Below are 20,758 nucleotides of genomic sequence, written 5' to 3'. Positions count from 1 at the left end.
GTGTATTGGCCATAATTTATTATTACCTAAATAAAGAGAAACCCTGTGGTATTTGTTCAGGCACTGAAGGTATGTGTTTAAATATGATCATTCACTGTATATCCCCTCCAGTAAAACTCAATTGGAGTTCTATAACACGTCTTATAGAATATGTTTTATAACATGTTCTGAAGTATATGTCCAAAAGCATATAAACTATACTTTCCTCAGCATAAATGAGATATATATGTTTTATAGCATATGCCACACAGCACTCTTTCCATGAAATTGATTATTTTTCTTGCATTCTTTTATCTTGAAAATACTGTATGAGAAGATAGTAACAATCTCTTATTGTCGAATGGCTTCAAAGTCATTTCTCTATGTTGGATAACATTAAGTAGCTACTGTACATTAAATGGAACTGAACATCAGAAATTAAGTATTTAAAGTATTCCTTCTATAAAATTAGTTTTTTTCAAGAACAGCAATTTCATTACAATATCACTCACTCAATTAAACATGACATTGGATTGTGATGTAGTATTCTTTTCATTTTGGAATTCTTTTCATTCCAACACAAGGACTCCAAGGTACAGTAGGAGTGATGTGACTTATATGTGACTTAGTGATTCTGCAAAATTCTTAACATACCGGAACTTAATAAGTCTGGAGCTTTTCCACTACAGGCATACACAGCTTGGCGATATTTCTAAGAAAAATCTTTACAATATTCTGCATTTTGGATCATAACTTGAGCAAGGTACCATCAACTGAGGAGGCTACATTATTTGTTTTACCCAATAGCATGACCATTTCATCACAATTAAGATGCCTGGTATCAGGTTTAGTGGACATGATGTAGATCTGAGCATCACCTAGACAGAAATGATTATTCAGACCAAGCAATTTCAGTATTTCACCAAGAAGAAATATACAATATAAACAACTTAGAGCCTCGTGTTGAGTCCTATGGAGAACCAGATTTAACAAACCGAAACCCAGAGCAAAAACTATTAAGAGAAAAAAATGTTGATGCTCAGCAAGGTAAGATTTAAAACATCTGAGTGCAGTAACAGAGACTCCGAACAAACTTTCTGAGCACATACAGTAGAATGTCATGATTTACCGGACAAACTGCAGTCTGAAGTCTGAGAGAATTAAAACAGCGTAGATGAGTCAGCTGAACCACATGAAGAGATCATTAGCAAGACCGTGGTATAATCACTAACTAGATTACATCAATGTATGCATATTACTGACAAGTTATTAGTCTTTTTAAGCATTTCAATATGACAGACTCAAACCAATGAAAAACAAAGTTATAGAAACCTATAGTGTTGTATAGGTATAGACTTTTTTTATTTCCAGCTGCAAGACTTTAGAATTTAATTTGTGACCTCTACTAGCTCTTTCTTATAAAACAATATTATCTGAAATGAAATGTACTGAAGGCAACCTTGTTTTAACCCTCTTACATCAATTCTGTTATAACATAATTAATGTCACTAATCCACTTTGAGCACTTTGCACTGCTCTGCACAAAGGCGTCTTGGGGGTGCGTGAAATGTCCAACACAGAAGTCACTCTGTGCATAACCTTCTAAACAGCAAACCCTGCATGTGGCCACACAAGTTTTTCTTTACAAACTCACTTCTATACAGAACTGTGAACTTACAAGTGATTATTATCTTTGAACATGCATAATGAAAGTAATTTAATTTTTATTTCAGAAAAGGCACCTGAGTGGTTCTCACACAACTCAAATCTGATAAGAACTGATTAAAGAAAAAAGACTATTTAATGGGCCACAATTAAGAAGTGCCCTCAGTTTGCAGGAAGATTGGCTATTGAAAGGAAATTGTGGAACACTTACTGCCAATCACTATGACAAGCAATCAAAAAATGAAAGAATGTAATTGTACTTTACCTTTGCTCTACTTTACCACCTGGTGGAATGCATGAATGGATTTAACCAACCAGTTTGCACATGGCTCAGTCCTGCTGTGGAAGAAAGCTCAAGAAAATTAGAATAATGGAAAGTTATGTAACAAGGTCCGTTGAAGAGTGATTGGCCAAGTCCTCAAGTTTAGTTTGTTTTGTTTCTTTTTCTTAAGTAAAAATCAGAGCTGTCTGAGTCACTTTTGACTGGGGCGATCACAGCATCAGCAAGCTATACTGAATATGTCAACTGGGCTCTTATGGAGAATGCCAAAAATTCAATTAGGTGTTAATACAATAGTGGGTAACAAGCTATGTTGAGATTGTTTCTCTAGGGTTCAACAGCCTGGTAATAACCAGTGTTTGAATTACAATTGGTAGTGCAGAAGCAGCTTGAGAAATAAACTGGAGGACATTCACTGATCACCAGTCCTATGGACCTGCATGAATCAACTTTCATCTTTCTGTCCAAAGACTCATACCTCATGTTTCTCTGGGTGTCAGTTGAATTCCTGAATGCCATTAAAGCTGACACTAGCAAGGTTTCTGCTGTAAGCATGTGACACTTCAGAAAATGTGATAACAAATTATGCAGTGGGGTCAAACATAATCACATTGCAGCTCCACAGTTCAACAGCCAGTTCCTTTTAGAAGAAAATGTATTTTTGACAAATGGGTGCAGAGCTAGAATAATAGTTTTTGGAAACTGAATGAGAAAAATCTAATTAATATGCACAACTCTATCTGTTAAACAGCAAGCAGAAGAGATTCGTTTTGATTTCCTTAAATACGCTAAGAGAACTCAAGACATTCAACTCTTCAGCTTTGCAAAGACAATGTAGCTAAGAGATCATCTTGTAATTCACTGACAGGAGACAATCTTTTAAGAAACCATTCGGAATCCCCCTAGGCTAGTCAGCAATTGTAGAACAGCCAAACAAAGTATAGGCCTGAATATTTTGATGAAACGAGTAAAGGAGATTAAGGGAAAATTAAAATCACAAAAATGAGCACTGCAGTACTAAATGAAGTTGAATTTTTAAAATGTTTATGAAAATGTTTTTTTTGCATTAAAGAAATCAACATCATCAGCATTACAGCCTATAGTAAATGCCATATGTAGCATGGCATACCAGTAAATATACAGTACAGCACATTAAAAAAACATATATTTAGATATGTTTTGATTAATTAGTTTTGAGCATTTTGATTAATTGATCATTCTTGATTGACCTTGATACACCTGCGTGGATTTGACTAAGCAACAAATCACTTGCTTTTTGAGAGAGTTGATTGGGCACAAGAGATGAGGCAATTTAACCTGTTGAATGTCAAGCTTGGTGAAAATCAAATAAGAAAAACATTGAAAGGACCAAATATGCCCTGCTGTCTAAGAAAACAAAACCTCTGTGCTATCGGAATGATGGTGGCTGGGCTATGTTGAAGAAGCGTAGCCTAATATCACTGCATTTCACCATCCAGCAATTTCTAACCTGGCAAGTTGTTACAGCCAAATACAGTTCATTAATGAAAGGCTATAGTCTGGAAGACCATAGATCATAACACCCCACCAAGATCAATGGCGAGGTCCATGTGTAATATTCTAGGCAGGAGTGTAGGCAGTAGAGAACTCCTAGATTGAAGGCAGCCTAACTGCATGGTGCTAGACTGATCAAGTACTGGGACTTTCACTTGCTGCCTTTCCTGTAGGCACATCCTGACATGACAGCTTTCAAGTAGAGCACTGCATGTCCTCATGGTGCTCATGTGCTAATAGATTTCTTGCAAGACGAGAATGTGACAGTTATGTTGTGGATGCCCTGTTTGCCAGACTTGAGTTCCTTTGAGAGGTTGTGGGAAGAGCTGGGTTGACATGTGGTATCTAACACTCAGAGACCAGTGAACAGGCAAATGCTTGTTCATTTTCTACAAAAGAAAATGGGAGAGAATACCACAAGACTCCATCTGCACTCTGGTGTAAAACATGCATTGCAGATGTACAGCTTGAACTGTTTCTAGCATAGACTAACCATGCAGCTAGTGTGTGACTTTCACAGTAGACCCTGTGTTCCTCAACCCTGTGGATGGCAAATGTCAATGTGCTTAAAGAATTTTACAATATCATGTCAATTCAACAAAATGTCAGTGTGCCTCTTACGAAAAAAAAGGAAAATATTTTGCCTGCTTCCTGATAACAACACTGTGAATTAGTTGCAGCTAAAAGTGATGTATTTTCAGATACTTGGTATAGTTTTCAGCAGAATCACCCAAACTTTTGGCTCAGTAATTAATGTAAATAGGATTTTAAATGTGACAGCATTACATTTAAAGTAAACACTGAGGAATGGTAGCTGATGACTTTATGGTTACACTTTAGACATATTTATTATGTCTAAAACAGATGTCCTTGAAATCCATGTATGTTTCCAGTGGAGGTTATTAATGTTCATCAAGATGCCTTCAGGATACGTATGCATACCAGGATACAATTAGATGAAATATAGAGTATTTCTGTTCCTTTATGTTACTGTAACGACTAAAAGCTCTAGTCTTCATGAATAATGATAAGAATTTTGATTACAAAAGTAAGAAGATTAGATTTGTATTTATGTATTTATTCCTAGTTTCTCTGATGCTATGTCTGCAGGCACAGTGCACTAGATATTTACAGTGAAACACAGCATTCTCGACATATTTCTAATGTCAAATCAATGAGATACATGCAAGGCAACCAAGAAGCAAAACATTTCTCAATAAAAGGATTATAAAAGAAGCATTTAATATTGAATAGGTTAAGCTAAATCCCATCCCATCCCACCCATCTGATATCAATCAATTTCAACAGTTGTATCTGAATACAGAAACACAAGGTACAAAAAAACATTTATATTTTCTCTGGCTAAGAATGAATAGGTAAAACAAAAAGAAGTAACGAAAAGTACTTACAGTATGTTAACATACCAGAAAAAGTAAGGAAATATGTTTTACAAAGTGTTTATGAAAAAACAACACAAGAAGAAATCTTTGAGAGGAAAAATAGCTGAATTATGGTTTAAACATTTAAGTTATTTGATCAGTGTTGGATACTCTAATGAACAGAGATATTCACAATTCAGTTCAAGATTACTGTTAAAGTAAAATAGTGGTTTGAATGAGCTTGAAATGATCTTATCACTTAAGTCTTTTTTAAAAAAATATATTTTTCTGTTATAAGAAAGTAAAGACTTAGGGCGCACCAAAAGTTAAAATAAAGCTAAGCTGTGGAATTTTAGTGTTAAGATTGATCATGAAGGAAAATTCAACTGTCAGGAATGCTATAAAAATTTTCATAATTTGACTCAGCATTTTAAATTAAACTGCTGGTTCCTCATGCAGCTCAGCGATATAAACTCAGCTGCTAATGAAATATTAAATATAGCTAGAGCTGGTATGAATTGATGATGAAATTGGCACAGCGTGAACTTTGATTCAGTTCAGAGAAGGGTCACTCCGTTCCACCTTCAAAAAATGTCCTACTTCAAATCTCTCCATTCTGAGCACTACCAGGAACATTGGCAGCAAGTTTCCTTTGGCAGATCCTGTGTCAGGCTGGAAGGTCAAGTCTGAAAACACAACAAAAATACTTGTTTTCCATAAAATAACAATGAAAAAATATCTTGAACAATCTCTATTCCATTGAAGTCAAACTAAAGATCTTACGCAAATGCACACTATAATCTTTCAAGCAAAAATACCCCAATATTCAGGTTATTCTTTAAAATTTAAAAATAAATAATTATAACAAGCTTTTATTAATGGGACATGTCCAAATTGGTTAGAGTGGGGAACTGCGTCAGTATATGAGCTGCGGAGGAACAACAGAAGGTAGATCCTTGGGAAAAGTCAAATGAATGAAGGAAAACAATGTTTCAGCAATGCAGCCAATCTTCAATATTACATCTCTGAATGCTCAACGAAGAAAACTTTGTACTTTATTCTTCCCTCTACTTTTAAATGTACAGTACATGTCTGTAAAGAGCCTCCTTCTTCGAAAGAGTACCTTTTAATATTATGAAGATCCAACCTGATGAAGATCTCAATTAATGACAACACCTTTGGAAATTGTATTCCCTTCTGTCACAAGAATAGGTAATTTTGTAAGGCACTATTTTTTAACAGTGCCACTTTCTTTTATTATGAGGGTTTGAAGTATCCTCACCAGGTATAGTCATACAGTGCAATACAGTTTACAGTGTGATACAGTGACATGGTGTGATATACAGTAGAATGGTGAACATGCTGCAGGTGCTGTGACTATCCATTAAGTCAAAGAAATACATGTCCTAAACTACTTGAGATAAACTATACTGAGATATCCAGCAAATCCCATTGAAACATTGACAAGTAAAGCCACTTAGGTGAGCTCAGAATACGACTTCTGTTCTTGAGAAAATAAACCTGACCTTCCACTAATTAAACTCAATAATTCAATGCTAATTATAACAAACACTGCAGCATTTACCATGCAGAACAATTTCTACTTGCATGAATCTGATTTATATTAAAAATGAAATGTCTACACAAAACTTTTTACCTGGCTATGCTAAAATAAGACTTGTTTCCCTCAAGCAGATGAAAAAATATCTGAAAGACAACTAACGGAGCTTTTAGAAGCTACATTTCAATAACCCTTGAATGTAGCCGGTTCATTTTTGTCAAGAATGGATATGTGATAGTGACTTTCAATGTTTAATTTAAGCATGAAAATGAGAGTTTTACAATTGCATCTGTAAAAACATTCTCTATAACAGGTTCAAGAGGTACTCTGCTTTGTCCTGAGTGGACATGGTTATTTTTTCAACAAGACTATGTGGTCTAGAAGTTGTATTCGTAAATGTCAGTATTCTTTGTTTTTGAACGAGATTTGAAAAGGATCTATTATAACCATAACAAGCCATGTCACTGAGACGTTATGTCTTTATTACTAAGGCACTGCTATGGACATTATGAGTACTGTTTATTTTCATTCGTTTTAAAGTGCCCTGCGCCCGTCATATCATGTGAAAAGAAAGTGCATAGATTAAGCAGGCTTTGTTTTGTATAAGTGGATTGAGAGGGGATTAGCAGTAGGTAAAACCCCACTGTCTCACGTTGATCGTGTTATTGTGTTTCCTGTCAGCCACTGAGCTCCATCTGCCATTCAACTTTAATGGATTCCTCAAAGCAGACATCCCTCTCAGCTGCTACCACAAATACTGCATTCCTATGAAAGTATGAGATGACTACAGGCTACATGTCACTCTCATGACTGTATTTTGTTGCCACAAACAGATTTCATTTGACTGAAATTGCAAAAATTGTTAACATTTAAACAACTTGTAAATCAATTACTCCATTCAAAAGGAAATAAAAACCTGAGAACTGTACTTGGAATTCAATGCTAAAAATAGAAATTTGGGAACTCTCCTGATTCTTTGAGTATGCTGTTCAAAACAGAGTGGAAACTTAGGGTGCGCAAAATATGTATGCTGGGGTGCACACAGTTACAAGAAGCTTAATCACTGTAGAAAATAATCATCATATTGTCGCGGCATGCTGTTTTAAACCTATTCTTTTTATTTTAGAATAAGGAGAGATTCAAAAAGAGATGGAGAACATGCGTGACAAAGAGTGAGAAAAGGCGGGATAGCTTCTAAACGCGCTCTGGAGCTTTATTGCATCCAGCAAGAAAAAATCAAAGCTTGAAAATCAGCCAGACTGCTCAAAGTACAGTATATCATTACTTTCACTTTTGACTATGTGTCGTTTGTGTTAGAGCATTCAAGGATTGAAAAGAAAAATCTTAAAAGTAAAGTAAAAATCTTGGGTTTGAACTGATGCTATTAAAAATAAAACAGAAAAAAGCCTGGTGCTTATTTGCAATGCTGAAAAAAACATCATACAGCACTGGACCTCCCAACCTTTGAAAACACTGAATTCTTTCAGATTTTATTTTTCAAGTGATAGAGTGTAGTAAAAGGTCAAGTATTATGACCCTAAACACTTATCTTAGAATTGACTTCCTTTTGAAACCAAGTGTGATCAGACTTTGTGTTGTCTGCAATAACAAGAGACCTACAGCTCACAGAAGTAAGAAGTGCAAAAAGCTGTAGGAAGACATTAAGAGTGTCATTCTGGAGTCTAAACGACTGGGCATGAGGATCACTGACAGCAACAAATCTTCAATGGCATCTGGAAACCATTTTCTGCGACAGTCAATTCACATCTCTAATGCCTCAAATGTGTAAAGAAACATGATAAACACATCTCTAAATCTAAAAGAGGCTGAGTTATATCTTTCAAAATACAGTACCCCTTTCTCCCTGACCACTGTATTAGATAATGCATTATTACAGAACCATGAAAAATTAGACCTGAAATGTTAGTCATGCCCCTTCGATTTCCTGCATCTTTGTTAATGGTCAAGTCATGTGTCAAAAACTTGAAAGAGCCAACCAAAGAAATGTTGTAGCATCCAAAATAATTAAAAAGAAAAGTTAAGCTCTACCTGATGTGTCAGGCATAAACAAATCTACAAAAGCACTCTAGAGATTAACTGGGTATCATCCAACGATCAGTGAAACAGGAAGACCATGTGCTCGACACAGAACTTCAAACCCAACCTGAAAAGGGTCTTCAAACCCAACCTGGAAAACCAACAAATCTTTTAATTGAAATCCTTTTCAGAAGCATTTGTCCCAAAGATGTTAACGTCAATGAGCAATGCTAAACACGCTTCTTTTGACTCAATACAATAATTTTTTTTCTTTTGAAATTCATTCTGACCATATACTGGATTGTTTTCATCTCTACTCACCACCTAAAGCTCTTAACAAACACTGTGTCAGTTTTGTCAGATGGTAGCACCTGTATAGTCTTATCACAGTTTTGTGGTGGCAGGGTGATCTTCTAATCACAGATTCCAACAGTTTGACACACAGCCTCCCAACAGTTCTGTTTCTCTGCTATCCTGCTTGGCATCTAGATCAATAACAGAAGATGTTAATATGGCCTTTCAGTCCAAATAAACCTAATAGCCTCACATTATAGTCCACAACCAAGGTCATCTCATTTTCTACAGAAAGAGGAGAACATTTACAAGAAGCAAATTTATTTTACTTTGGCTGATAAAATAATTCAGCAAAAGGCAGTGAAAATGGTTTTTGAGTGGAGCTGCAGGCTTTGAGGGTATTCATAGCCTTCAATAACTTTTTAATTTCTTTTAACCAAAGGACATAAGTAAAGAACAGATACATTTCTTTAATCTCTCACAGAAGTGGTCCAAATAACCACAGACTTTTGCAGTACTCATTGGAATTTAATGTGACATATACTGAAGAACACAGAGAAATATTAAAGAAAAATATTTTGAAATAACACTAATAGATGAGACAATTTACTACAGCAACTGGAACATCAGGACAAGAATATGAAACATTTTTAGAAGAGTAGACATTTATAATTGATTTGCGAGTTTACTCCAAAGTACTTTCCTGACAGTTTCTACACAGGGCAAATAAAAAGAAAAGACTGTGAAACTGGTGATTTATCTTTGAGTTTTTTTATATTTGTTCACTTTCCTGTCTAGTCAGCGTCACGATAAAAATATGCATTTAGACATCGAGATAGAAACCGATCATATGCTTTAACACTCAAAGAAGGATTTTGAGGAGCATGAAGCCCTTGGAGACAAGGAGTCAGAGAAATGGGTACTATTTGACTACTGTTAAAGAGAATGATTCAGAACAGCCTTTTTATCTTCCGTAAAGAAGAATATCTGTCCAGCACATACAATGATGTTGAGTGCCAAGCACCAATCCAGAAGTAACAACAGTTTTCTTTCCCTTTGACACACTCTGGTGTGTCTGTCACCATCTTGCAACAAGATCTTTGTAGAAAGTGAGCTTTCACAGCTCACTGGATTTAATACCCTGATAATTGAAGATGGTGTCAAAGAAGATGATTTTGTCTCAGCCGGCCTTGGAATCAAACTGAGAATTTGGCACCGCCTAGCTAGCACGGTCTTCTGGTAATTTTTTTAAATCACAATCTGGCATGGATTGGCTTCTTCTATTTATATTTTTCTATTAAAGGTTCATACAAACCTTAAGCAGCTGTTACTATTTGGAATAGGAATTTGATCTCTGCAGATGAAGACATTTCCTGGGACAATATAAATTCAGTTTACAAAAAGTTGGATCATCAAATGATTTCCTTAAATTGTCTTACCTGACTTTAAACATGGACCTCGCATATTTAGGAAGCGTGGTTTTTGGAAGATTTCTTCTTCCAACCTCACTATTCTAGTCAAAAATATTCCTTATTCACAGCTGGTGCTCCCGGTGAATAATGCTTCTATTCCAAGTCTCTCACAGGAGCAGAAAAGGAGGCAGCTGTCAGGTCTCACTGCAGTTAAAAAGATACTTCATTGGGAACCTCTGCATTTCCATGACATAACTGGACCCTGCCTTTTTTAGATGTGATTCATTCAGAACTTTTGATTATCCTGACTGGGTCACAGGGGTGGTAGTGGCATGGAGCACTATGTCCGATGAGGTCAAGTCTTTGTAACACTGTTACTACCAATTCACTTTCACTTCTAGAATCTTTTGACAAGAAACCAGATGGACTATGATTGAAGGGAGTGGGAGTACAATGATGGGGAGAAATGGATGCTTTGTTCTGTATAGGATGTATTATTTGGCTATAAAATGACTTGTGTACAAAAAAATCTGCCCCCTTCAACACTTCCCGAATATATGCAAGGATAACTTCATTTAATTTATTTTTATTATTAAGGATAGCAATGGTATATTTTTAAGGGTAGTATTTCTTGCAGCCCCTGTCACAGATCACCATCCATTTAAAGAGTCAATGCTTGTGCTGCACTCTGCATGAATCACTTATTATCACTACAGACGTTTGAAGTACTCAACCAACAGCCTAACCTTAACTATCATCAACACTTACAATAACTGGCCATTCTGCATCAGAAAAGTAATATTTTTAGATTAAAGACATGAGTACATCTCCATTTTCACCACCATATTTTCCATTTTCTTGGTTGTTCATCAAAAAAGTTGCTGTCTTACTGATGAAATAAGTGCATGAGATGCAAGATGGCCTTTTTTGCTAAAGCATGACTCATTTCTGTTAAAAAGAGGGAAAAAAGAAAAACTTGATTTTACTTTATGTTCTGGAAGATCTGATATCAAATCATGGGTGTATCAATTTTTAACTTTAAAATCAATATTTAATCTCTGAATGCTTCTTTGGATATGAAAGTCAGCGCTGAGCAGAAGCTTTCACAATTCACCGAGGCTGACCAAATAGCAAAGTAATTCCTCTCTCTGTCATTTTGTTTTTATGACTTTAAACTCCAAGATGGAACGTCCTAAGACCACAGCTACAAAAAGAATCAAGCAATTGTATGAAAAGGTAACTAGAAAAATCACTGTAAAATGAAGAAATAATTCCTTCTATTGAAAAAATGTGCTTATTATAAATGTTAGGCTCGACAGCCAAAACGTTGTTTCTTTTCTTCTCTTTTCAGCATGGAATAAACCTTTACTTGTTCCTTTTCATGTTTTATTATAGACCTGTTCAGTTTTCTTGGAGGGAGATGAATGGGTTGCAGGTGATTACTTTGTGCACTTTCCAAATCTAGCATCTCTGTGAGTTCTTTCAAAACAGCAGGCCAGATTGACTGACCTACACAACCTGCAATTTTCTAAAAGCTGCAACTATTTGTAGTCCTTCAGAATACATTTTTTTTTTTACAAAGTATTGACAGACTGAGTTACAGGTATGTGTGTCTACCTTTTCCATAAAGGCATTTGTTGCTGGGTAGGAGTGAAAGACAATCCTATTATTTCCATATGGAATCATGGATAGCCATGAGAGGTAGACTTTCACAGAGGGGTGTAAGACACCTTTATTGGGTTTCTTACTGGGCTTAGCTTAAGGCAAATACTTGCTGAGCTTTTCACATCATTTTAGAGGGAATTAGTTTCAGCAGTGAGCTGAGTTTAAGGACAGAATGAGGTGTGAAAAATACAAAAGTATTCCCAGTGGTTTTAGTCAAAGAAAATGTAGTGTGTGGGGACACACAAAACAGTGAACATGAAACCCATAAGGTTATTCTTCACTAACAGAAACAACAAAAAATGTTACTTGGATACCAAACCTCTGGCCAGTAAATATGTTATTTTAATTGTGTATAGCCTAAACTTATACAGAATCAATGTAGTGATCCTCAAACAAAATGTTTATTTTACAATGCAGATTAATTAATTTGAGCAATTCTGAAATGAGATTTTCAAAGACTTTGAAAAAAATGTGATCAACCCAGTGGAAATTAAACTGCTGAAAGAGAGACCTATTTATAATTTCTGTTTATTCACTAAGATTTGATTGAACCGTGTCTGGTTTTGCTGAGTTTAAAGGAAAAAAAATAAAATAATTTCCTCTCTGTCTGATATAGGTATAGAACACACTGTCAACCTTTTAAAGACTGAGAGAAAAAATTACTTAATTATGTATTATTAGGCCATATTGTACTGTTAATAATTGCATTCAATAAGAAACATTGATGTTTGCTCTTAGGGATGCAGACTTTGAAATATTAGATGCACTTTATAGCATTTAGCTACTAAATGTCATTTCAGAGGAAATGAAAGGTACTAGGTTAAATTTCCATATCCTTTTCCATTTGTAACATTATTAAAGCCTACAACGAAGAATTGTTATTTTCATTCTGTTTCTTTTTCCACATATTGGAATGTCTAAATTTATCTTCATAATTTCAACTGTAGCAGTTGTTTTGTTGATCTCTGCTTTCTCTTTGTAAAGAAATATTTTTGCTGCCATTTCAAATGGTAAACAAATTTCCAGCTCTCTGTGTATGAGTCCCTTAAAGGATCTGCTTAATGACAGCAGTTTACTAATGCAAGTATGAATCCCCACTGCTGACACGAAGCCAGGCATCCCAATGCCCTCTTTCATAACTGCACTCACCAGCTCCCCATCCTTGAACAACTGGTTTAGGAGAACTCAGAAATAACATTTGGATATTTCCAGTCATTCTACAGCACATCCTGTAAAGTCTTCACACTTGCACCAGGTCTTCATTTTCAATGTAGGAGGAAAGCTCCAACAGTACCTTGTGGGAAAAGGAGCAGAGACTTGAAATATCAGAGAGCATCATTAGCAGTCCATCAGGCCTTTTTCCTCTTTCATTTTTCAGCATTTCATTTGCATGTTTCTGATGTTTTCCAATTATTGCCATAGACCCCCACCCATCTTCTGTAAGGCTGGGGACTACATGCTGAAAAAACAGCTTTGAGTTAATGAATTAGCAATTCTCTCTCACTCTGGGAGGCTAAAGTCAGGGACTACCATAATAACTGGAAGGTTTCATCAATTCATTTCCACTTTTGTCAATCCACAGGCTACAGCCTCTGAATATAAGAGAACGCTTAAGATTTCAGGCACATCAGGCAGGTGTCAATGGCTCCCGAGACTCTGAAGTGACTGTCACACTATACAATTAGCATTTTGAATAGCTTGAGGCACAGATTTTTGTGATGTCACCTAAAACACAAAATGGCTTTGTGAGAGTATAGTAAAGGGGTACAGGTGTGGAGAGGCACAAAAATATTACAGACACTTTGTCCAAAGAGTCCTTGCTAAAATGGAGAAGGCAGCATTTTATTAAATGCATGGCATGTGGGCCAAGATGACCTACTGTGGTTAAGGCCATTTTAACATGGTATCTAAAACTTTGATAACAGCATTATCACCTTGTAGTCTTATTTCACCAGATCCTAGAAGCTAAGCAATGTTCAGCCTGAACAGGGCTTGAATGAGTGGCATCATAGTTAACTGATTATCCTGATAACATAGTTTAATGACTCGGTCATTAAAGATCCCAAGACTATGTTTGCAAGAGTAGGGGGTGTTAACTACATTGGCATTGATTAATTCCATGTTGGGATTGTGGAACCTGGCAAACCTACAGCTGTCCCTTAATTCGGTTAATGAAGCAATGTCAAACTTCTCCAGCAGATCTGCAGTGTAGTGAAGTTCGTATAGAGTAACTATCGCATATTACTTAGATAGATGTTACTTTTTACTACTAGATAAAGTGAGAGCCCTCCAAGATATGTAAAAAAATTCAAGATCCTTGTGGATGGAACTCTATAAAATATTTATGGTACATATAATCAACATGTTAGCTATTGCATTTACTGTACTATGTCACATTTCTTATACATATACACTGAGTATTACATATTGGACAAATACATATGGTTTTACCTTGGAGATGATTAATTTTAAGTCTAAGGATCTTCTCTTACTTCCCGAGACTATATGCTTTTAACATATTAAACTGCAATTATAGCAGGTTAATTATCTTGCTTTGGTTTTCATTAACCCTCGGAAATGACTGTCAATTACCATTCCCCTCCCACTGTCCAGAGCCCTTTGCAGTATTCCATTATTTCAGACAGCACTAATTGTACCAAAGGATTTACAGTAGCTACAAGAGATGTTATATCACGATTGCTGGATGTAGTCAGATGTTCTCTCAAAATATTTTTCTTATATCTGTCCACACCTGGACACAAGTGTCTTTAGAAAACCATAGTTCAGATATTTCCTGTTTTCCCCATTGGATCCCTTCTACATTGTATTTTGAATGCAATCTGAATGTGGACATAAAATAAAGCTGTCAATATTAATTTTCCAAATGTATTGTATATCTATAGTTTTTATTAAAAAACAAAACAGCTGACTGCTGCCAAAACCTAGCTGTTTTTTTTTCAATTTAAGGTTGAAGAAAGAAAAACAGAGATTAAACTACTGATGTATAGTGAGACCTTCAGCTGAAACAATTTTTGAAAGTTATTGTCACAATATTGTGTCAGAGAGGTTGTGATGTTCCCTCTGTTACAGATCTATATAATCTCATCTTCCTTCATTTCTTTCTCAGTAATAAGCAATTGTTGGGGTTCTTTTACAGAATGGAACCTAGCAATTCAGTATGTCAGCTAAAGACAATAGGTTCTACTTCTTCGTATATAACCAGAGCTTTTTCTAAAAAAAGCTGTTGTTAAGTGACTGAATAAAACACATTTGCAATGTGACCCTTAAAACCATTAAGAACAATGGGGAAAACTGAATGTCATTATTAACATAATAATGAAAATAGTGAGCAGCCATATATTTTAGTTTAGAGTAATACATTTAGAGGACTGATGAGGATAGATATAGGTTGGATGTAACTCTGTCTTTAAACTTTTGAAAATTATTGACCTGGACTAAGTAACTTTTTATTCTGCATTCTTTTCAGTTTTCTTTACAGTTATTATTATTGCATGTATTGTAATGTAATTATCAAAAATGATAATGAATAATTGCAGACACTATAGTGTTTTTCATCACAAAGCATTGCAAAGTGCTTCACAGGTTTAAGAGAGGACCGTGTCCCATCTGGGTGATACAAGCCAACTAATATGCACAGCAGATCAGATGGAGAAATATGAAATTACATCACCAGTTGAAGTCAGGGAGAAACATTACATAGGGCAGATTACTGCCCAGAGAATAATTTAGCCAGGACATTGGAGTCAACACCCCAGCTATTTCAGACAGTGCCATGGGGTCTTTAGTAACCGAGTATTCTGGCCTTGTTTTAACATCATTTGAAAGATGGCACCACCTGCAGTGCTATTTCTCTGGGAGGATATTCTGGACCACAGGGAAGAGCACTGGCAACTGGACAACCAACAAAGCGTACGGCTGATTTTTCTTAAGGGTCTCCCGACCCTGTACTGACTGTGACTAGCCTTGCTTTGCTTCCCACATCTGAAGAGATTAGGCTGTAAAAGAGAAAAAAACTGCTAGGGTATTGCCACAGAAATATCTTTCCTTATGCTAGGTTCTACCTATATACATCCAGCTATCTGGGAATGTTTTTTTCTTGTACTTTGGGGAGGGAAGTGATCAGTTGGTAAGTGATTTAGAGAATGATTGGAACATTTTCCTTCAGTGGAGCATTGCTGTTCAGACAGTGCATTCAAACTGCCGACACTCCTCAGTGAGTCAAACATACCTGCTAATACAACACAGGCTTTTACATTCTATACAACTAGGGGATTCATTACATGTTCAGTAAACACTACGAGCTCTGTTACATGTGCATCAACCTATCAGCTACTGTATATAGAGTATTTCTCCAGTTTCTTTCAGCAATTGCATTAGTGGTTTGTACCATTATCTGGTTTTATATGCTGCAGTCATCCATCAATCCACTAATTCAGTGACACTGATCATATTGTAAAGCACTAAGTGTAGATCAGCAGTGCTTTTTCAAGAGACCACTTGACCAGGAGTGATGAGGAAAGTCAGGGTGAAAGGGTGAGACTGTTGAAACAAAACTGCAACATCACCCTATCGTATTCTTAAAGGAAACACAAGACGTACAGTACTGTACCTGATGAAAGATAACTGAACAAAACAGTTTAAAACCACTGCTACAATTACTGGTATGTAAGTGATAACCTTTCTGCGATTGTTTTTGATCAGAGGCGACACAAGAAGAAGGTTGAACAGGATCATCAGTATACAGCAGACTCAGACCTGGCTTCTAGCTCATCTGCTTCTCCCAGGATCATGTTGGCTGCAGTATACTATTAACTCGTCATGTGATTCACTTAATGCATTCTGCAGTGGATTATGGATAATGCCTTGCCAAGGATTTGACTTGACATCCATCATTCTTAGAATTTGCCAGGAAGCAGACTCATGTACACTGGACAATATACAGTAATAGTGTCCCTTGTATGCAGAAAATGACCATGTGCCAGTCACTGCATTACTGGAGAATGGAGCTTTGAAAAAAAAGTTCTTCAGCATACAGTACAATTGATTAACACAGCAGCATATTAACCTTCAGGTGAATCTAATTGTTGGGAAATTAAATCCTGCTTCCAGTGTCAGAAATCAATATATAGAACCTCACAGCTACAGCCCTTAATCCTGCAAATCTTTTGTAGTCTCTAGAAGTGCTGTATTGAATATTTGAATGACCTACCAGTACTGCTTAAGTATAATTTATGTAACACATTGGCCCACAGTGAGTTCCATTCCTGCAAGTGCTCACGGATTTTTAAAGATAACTGTTCTGTCTTCAAGATATATTTAGCCATATAGCACATTACAGTTAAAGTGTGTGGTTTAATGGCACAGTGAATCTGAAGTTTGCAATCCTTCATCCCCCTTTAGGGGACTTATCAGACATACTGTACAGAGGGCAGCTGTGACATTACCTGACACATCAAGGCCAGTTTTGAACAAATGTATGTGCAAGGTAAAAGATATAAGCTATACAAAAAGAAAGAGGTCAGTTTGAACAAGTACCTTGGTCAGAGTAGAATGTAGTCAAAGGACAGACTGGAGAACACCAAGCCACTGTGGTCTGTGATCTGGAAGTTCCATAATATCTTGCCCACTCTGATGATTAGGCTACGCTATGCACTTTGTATGCTTTTTAAATTCAATTTCAGAAATTTCAGTTTCCAACACCTTACCACATTAATCAGAAATACACCTAAAGCACATAGTGTAGTTGTGTTTTATGTATGACTTGATGTTTACAGTGACTGAGACAAAGAGATAGTGAAACAGGGACAAAGCAAGCTTGCAAAGGGTGAAAACCCTTTCATAAAATTGTACATGGGGTCTGAATATTTACCAGTAGTCAGAATAATAATAATAAAAATTAAAAGTAAAAAAGACACAGGTAGCAGCATCTAGAAACACCAAAGAAATCCAGAGCCTTCCATTCATTAATGAAACCCAAATATGAAACATTTGATGTTTTATAGGAATTTTGTACCTGATTAAATGCATGGATACTTTCTCAATAATAAGTATTTTTCAGATAATGTTTTCATTTCGCATTCTGGGCTAAACATTATGCTGTTATTGGTTCACATTATACAAAGCAAGACTCCATCTCTGTATTTTAAATATTATTTAATCATTTCTAATCCAGCAATTCACCTTCATTCAAGGATTCAAAAAATGGTGAACTGTAGTTATATATTTATACCCTGCTGTCTTATAGAGTACCCAAATGTCAGTCCTTCACACTTCTCTGCATTCCCTGAATGTGTTCTGTTTTGAAATGTCTTAGGGCTTTAAGAAGGCTCGGATGTTCTTGAAACACAGTAATAAGAGTGCAGTATTGATACTGATTATATAATGAAATAACAATCTAAAAACAGGATGGCTCGAAAACCATTCCTTTGAATTTCCTCGCCCATGATAATACTGTACTGTATGTTAAACTGAAGGTTTACTGTACTTTATTTTGCACTCACCTTGCAAGGGAAAACACATTAGTATTTTGTTTACTTAAAAAAAAAACCTCAAATAAATGAAAGAATCCTAGACCTTTCACTATTACTTCATCGACCTCCACCTGACAGCCATTAAATTCTGAGGGATTGGCAGACATGATGAGACCTTGATTTGTTCAGATACTAAAGAAGACACTTCCTAACTCAGAAGGTCAATGGACAGCCATAAATCTCAAAGGACTAAGAGAAACCTTAACTCCTCCCACCTGTGCTAATTTGTATGTTGCTTCATGTACTGTATAATAGCTCATGTAAAGGTCCCTGGAAATTACTATATAATTTAATATTATCATATTATACAGTTTACTGTACATAATACATGCCATTCAGGTCCTTCTGCGGTAGAGACAGAGAAAACGGAATCTGTATTGTTGATATAGATTCAAATCTTCTGGAAATTAGTAATGCTAATAATAAGTATGATGATCACAATAATAACAGAGACAGAAGTGATGTAACACATCTCTAATATATTAGTAATCATACAGTAGCTGTAGACGTTTCAGCTTTTACATTTACATTATGCATTCCATATGCTTATACAAATGCATTGTATGTTTATAAACTGAAAAAAGTAACAATTAAATACTGATTCTAGTTTATGGATAAACGAGGATGTTTTGTTCATACTCTTTTTAAATTAAACTTTTAATTTCTAATCAGTCTTAAAGACCATTTTGAAAGCTTTCCTTTAGTTGTAGTCTAATAGAGGGAAGCAGCCCCAGGGCTCCAGGATATGGAGGGATAGTCCAAGGATGCCATTAATAAAAAAACAAATACAGTATCAGTAGATTTAAGTGTACACTCTATCCTCAGACTCTCTGACCTCAGGGATGTCTGTAGTTTCTGTATAACACACTCTGCTTTCCATTCTGGATGTCTAGGTCATCGTTAAATATCTTTTTTTTATTTCCACCCCCTTACCCACAACCCCTCTTTCCAGTCTGTACTGATTATTTAAGAATCGCAGCTCATGAAAGCGAATCCAATTCCCTATCTTTTAATTTATTTCTGCTTCATTCAAAGTGAGGTTTTCACCTGGCAGACATAATCCCTGAACAGCACAGAGACATCTGATTTGTGGCAAACATTGCAATGGGATTTGTTTTGTTCAGTGTTCTTTAGGTTATGGCATACTGTATATCCTACATTGATGGCAAGAGAAAGATGGGTACAAAAAAAAGTGGCAATCTCAGAGTAAATTGTATGCCAGCTAAAAAAAATACTCTTATTATTAAGTCTTGCTTTAAAGTGGCCTACTTTCCAAATCTTTATGGCCACAAAATTTCAGATCAACATCTTTTGCTCCCATTATTCACAGAATGCTGAAACAAGAGAATACATTGAGAGTGATTTTCTTCTCATTTCTGATTCTTTCTGCCCATCCACAATCATTTTATAGTTTTCCTCTCGAGTGAAAGTGGGAAAATTAAACACAGCTACTGTAGCTGATCGCAATTACAGTATGTGCTACAGTATGTTTTAAGAGCTATTTGTAACATTAAAAGAGCCGATGATGATGATTAATAATAACAAGAATACAAAATTATTAATAATTTATTAACAATGATTATTATTATGTTTTATTTAAATTACATATTTGGAACAATATGAAATTTTGTGAAGAGCTACAAAAGCAATGATTGACCAAGCCTTATTATGATATCGATTTTGTTGTGAAATTCATCATCACTTTCTTCAGTCTTTGTGCCAATGAGTATTTACAGTAAATGTATACTATTATATACCGTACATTTATATTCTACTAATGCATAGTATATAAATCTGTATTATCTTAAAACAAGTCTTTTAAATGTGATTGACTTTGGAACAATCCAAGTAAATTCTGAAATCGCTTTCTCCTATTCCAGCCAAAGGACTAAGAGAAACCTTAACTCCTCCCCACCTGTGCTCATTTGTATGTTGCTTCATGTACTGTATGTTGTCGTTAACTAAAGTTATCCACTGCAACAATATAAAAAATACATCTTCCAAATGTGCAGCCCAATATGCCTACTATGATACTAATTTATTATGTATTATTAATTTAAATAGTTCAGTTTGCACTAACTACAAGCATGGTTTCGCTGCAAGGAAACTAGTGTTTTGTTTTTCAGAAAATGGAAGGAAAAAAATCACATTCATCTTTTAAATGACTAATCTTAAATCATAGGCTTACAGTCATCCAAGCTTATGATTTTAGAAAGACTAACTGGGAACTTGTTTGGATGTTTGTCTGTCTCTCCTCTATTGGGCTTGAAACGTTGCCGTACCAAAAAAGTCAAGATTTAGCTCTCTAATACCGTATCCTTTGGACCATTTAATCATCTAATGAGCTGAACTCCAGTAGCCTTTCCCATTCAAGATTCAATGCTTTTTTAATGCTTTATTAC

The sequence above is a fragment of the Atractosteus spatula genome, chromosome 15, assembly GCF_055471065.1.
Source record: "Atractosteus spatula isolate fAtrSpa1 chromosome 15, fAtrSpa1.hap1, whole genome shotgun sequence".
NCBI lineage: Eukaryota > Metazoa > Chordata > Actinopteri > Semionotiformes > Lepisosteidae > Atractosteus > Atractosteus spatula.
This window is presented reverse-complemented; position numbering follows the sequence as displayed.